Raw genomic sequence first — 4,476 nt, 5'->3', positions numbered from 1 at the left:
TCACTTAGAAAACTTCTTAGAACTATGTGATACATTTAAAATTAATGGTGTTTCTGATTATGCCATTCGTCTTCGGTTATTCCCTTTTTCGTTGACGAACAAAACTAAACAGTGGTTGAACTCATTACCACGAGGGTCAATCACTACTTGGGAACAAATGACCGAAAAATTTCTATTAAAATATTTTCCGCCGGCTAAAACGGCTAAATTACGTAATGATATTTCTTCATTTGTGCAGATGGACTTAGAAACTCTTTAAGATGCATGAGAAAGATACAAAGACTTACTGAGAAGGTGCCCTCACCATGGGTTACCACTTTGGCTACAGGTTCAAACGTTTCATAATGGCCTGAATCCTTCGACTAGACACATGGTTGACGCAGCTGCTGGCGGAACCATCAATAATAAAAACACCTAAAGATGCCTATGAGTTTATAGAGGAGATGTCACTGAATAACTATCAGTGGAAAGTCATGAGGACTAAGCCAACTAAAACAGCAGGCGTTTATAACATTGATTCAGTTACTATGCTGTCAAATCAGGTGGAACTTCTAAATAAAAAGATTGATGGTTTACTTGGTTCTACTCAGGTACATCCAGTAATGAAGTGCGAGACGAATGGAGGAGGAGCATGCACAGAGTATCAACCCTTCAACTCTAGCATCGAGGAGGAACAAGTCCAATATATGGGTAACAATAACTCTCGATCCCAAAATAACCCATATAGTAACACTTACAATGCAGGTTGGAGGAACCACCCCAATTTCTTGTGAGGCGGTCAAGGAAATCAAAGACTACAACATCCTCCGGGTATTCAACAACCACCCTATCAACAAGAAAAGAAGCTGAACCTTGAAGAGATGCTCTCAAAGTTTATATCGATGTCAGAAACCCGTTTTCAGAACACCGAGTTAGCACTTAAAAATCAACAAGCGTCGATCCAAGGGCTTGAAACTCAGATAGGCTAGCTTTCCAAACTAATCTCCGAACGACCACAAGGTAGCTTGTCAAGTAATACTAAACCCAACCCAAGGGAACAGCTCAATGCAATTAATATTCAAGATGACGAAGAAGTCGTTGAGCCTGAACCAGAACCGAGGCAAGAAATTGTGGTTAGCAAAGGTCAATGTGAGGTAGGTCATAATAAAAACAAATCAGTGAATGTCGAATATAAACCTCATGTGCCATACCCCAACGTGACAAGGAAAGACCGCTCAGATGAACAATTTGCTAAATTCCTTAAACTCTTAAAAAATTACATATTAACTTACCATTTATTGAAGCTCTATCGCAGATGCCAAACGCAATGAAACTTTTAAAGAAGCTTTTAGCAAATAAGCAGAAGTTGGACGAGGCGTCACATGTAGAGCTAAACGCAGTGTGCTCAGCTATTCTGCAAAATAAGCTACCGAACAAATTAAAAGATCCAAGGAGTTTTACGATTCCTTGCTTAATTGGTAGTTTAGATGTTAATAATGCATTAGCTGATTTAGGGGCTAGTATCAACATCATGCCTTACAAAATGTTTAAGCAACTAGTTCTAGGGAAACCCAAACAGGCTAGGATGAGCATTCAATTAGCAGATAAAACTATAAGACTCCCTAGGGGTATTATTGAAGTTGTGTTAGTTAAAATCAATAAATTTATATTTCTCGTTGACTTCATTGTTCTAGACATAGAGGAGGATAGCAACACTCCTTTAATTCTAGGAAGGCCCTTTTTAGCAACTGCTAAAACAATTATTGATGTTGGCACAGGTGAACTCACACTCCGTGTGGGAGACGAAATAATCACCCTTCAAGCTCGCAATTCCGGCAACACATTGAAAATTGAAGGTGATCGTTTAAACCATTCTACTAAAACTGACAATATTGTGCAACATTCTTTGTAGGAAATAAGTCTGAATGAAGTACATGAGCCATTCTCAAGCAATAGTAGAGGACCTATTCATTAAGATCGAAGGCTACTAATTGAGGAGCTAGATCAATGGTGGACGCATAAACTGAGAACACCCGACAAACTGAATCTACGACGAAATGAGCTCAATAACTTTCCAAATCAACTTAAGGTTGGAGATAGAGTCTTATTAGATGTCGCAAATCCCCACATTGTCGCTACTTCACCAAATGAAGAAATCCCTCTTACGGTACTCAGCATTTTCCTATTCGGTACGGTCGAGGTGAGTCATCCCAAGTTCACCATTTTTAATGTAAACAACACCAGTTTAAAACCTTATTTTGATAAGATTGATAGCAGGAATGAGGAGTATAAACTCTTCAAACCACCATGATCATTCAACGGAGAGGTAAGTCGAGCTTAGACTATAAATAAGCACTTCTCGGGAGGCAACCCGAGTACTAACGATTTTAAGTTATTTAAATTTTAATTTTTAAACATCTAGGGCACTAACAGAGTCTTTGAGCACAGGTTCTCAACTCTACACGGCCGATCACACAGCCGTGCTTCAGGCCGTGTGACAACCACGGATGGCAACACGGCCGTATGATACAGCCGTGCGAAAACAGGGTAAAAGTTATCTTTCCCAACATGGGATGCAATAAGTGGCCACGACTGTGCGACCTGGCCGTGCGCAAATTTTCCAAATGAACACGGGCGTGCGAAACACCCATGTCTAGCACCCGTGGACAACACGATCAAAATAACACGAGCGTGCGCAGAGGTACACGGCCATGAGAGAAGCGAACAACATCACACACGGTCGTATGGCACGATCATGTAGCCACACGACCTAGACACACAGGCATGCCAGAATGCTGTGTGACGACATCTCAATTGGCTACAAACACGAATGGGACACGAGCCACATGGGTGTGTGCACTGGTCGTGCCACTTGAAAAATTAGATTATTTCTCTTATTTTATTTTTCTTTTATTAAGTTTTAAAGATTTATTTGTTTTTTTAAACACGGCTTATCTTTATGACTACTATCAGATTATTCCCACAATTCTCCTTTTATCGTTCAGAACCATGCTTGCCCTCCAGCTTTATTTCCAATACTCAATTTTGCCAATCCAAGAATATCATCCATTCTTAATTCAGGAAGTTTCACTTCTCTCCCTATCTTATTTTTATATTATCTTTTCCTATCTATCTTTGTACATTGAGGGCAATGTACATTTTAAGTGTGGGAGGGTATTCATTTCATTATCAGAAAAATCCCTGAATGACTTCCTTGTTCTCTTGAAAAGCTCTCATATCATATTTAGGATAAATTTTGATTGATTTATGATTTTGATTGATATATCTTGAATTAAAATATAGGCATATATGCATTGATTGTTTAAACCTTAAGACATTAGAGAATCGAGCATGATAAGTTGATTTTTAAGAATTTAAAATTTTAGGTTGTTTCCCCAAACTTTACGTATTACTTTGAGTTGGAATTCACAAGTTTTAAATATCAAAAAGCCATAATATTTTGAGATTTTTGAGCCTTTTGAGCATATATTAATTCTTTCATGCTCACTTTTATTATTGCTTTGAGTGCGTCAGTATTGAACTGTTATTCTAGAACTTGCTTGATTATGCATATCAAGACCACACCATTTGATTTGATATGTCAAAATGAGAAAGGCACTTAGGATTAACCCACTCATGCCATGAAAAGCCTACCTCCACGATTAACCCCTACTAAACCCCCTTGAGCTTAACAAACCATTTCTTGAATTACCCTTAATATTAACCCTTAACCCATTATTGTTGAAATCCCCTAAATTAATTTGATCCCTATTTTTGTCGAGATTTGAATTGAAATAGTTGCTAACTATGTTATATTCTATTTTGTAATTTAACTTGTTCTTTAAAAAAAATGTATACATCTTAGTAGTAGTAATCTTCTAAGCTAAAGAAGTTAAATTCCATATTCTGAGAAAAGCTCTTGTCGAAACCATTTTTTAAAGGGGTTTGAAAAACGGGGTTCGACTTTTTGAAAAATGAAAATGGGAGTCGCCACCAACCTTTTTAGGTGTGATTGGATCACCGTTATAAAACATTTTGGTCTACGAAATTCAAGAAAATAGGTTTGGGAGTCAGTTACGCACAAGGAAGGATTAGCACCCTCGTAACGCCCAAAATTGGTACCGAATTGATTATTTATTGTCCTAATGTCAAAATTTTGAAAAGATTTTAAAACTTGAACAATTTAAAGTTGATACTTGAGATTCCTTTGTTCCGAAAGTATACAAACATTACATCCAGCATGTTAGGACACGATGTTTTAAATCCTCATAACTAAAATTATCTCATGATTTTGAAAATTTATTAAAAGGATATTTGGTTATTTAGTCAAACGAAAAATCACAACCCAAAGATGTTAGGGCACTATTTCCTAATTTCTAAACACCAAACATTGTCTTATTTAAGAAAAACTTTTCAATTAAATGAAATATATTTTTAAAACAATGAATAATATAAAATTTAATAAAAAATAGTTTGATATAATACTAAAATTATTAA

At 36.7% G+C, this 4,476-nt stretch overlaps 1 non-coding gene across 1 annotated transcript; it reads right to left on the bottom strand.

Moving 5' to 3' along the window:
• Positions 1–205: 205 nt before the first annotated feature.
• Positions 206–312, bottom strand: LOC128287072 (small nucleolar RNA R71). Its single transcript, XR_008277772.1, has one exon. It is a non-coding gene; the product is annotated as a small nucleolar RNA R71 (small nucleolar RNA).
• Positions 313–4,476: the final 4,164 nt, after the last annotated feature.

The sequence above is a fragment of the Gossypium arboreum genome, chromosome 13 (genome assembly GCF_025698485.1).
Source record: "Gossypium arboreum isolate Shixiya-1 chromosome 13, ASM2569848v2, whole genome shotgun sequence".
Classification (NCBI taxonomy): Eukaryota; Viridiplantae; Streptophyta; class Magnoliopsida; order Malvales; family Malvaceae; genus Gossypium; species Gossypium arboreum.
This window is presented reverse-complemented; position numbering and strand designations above follow the sequence as displayed.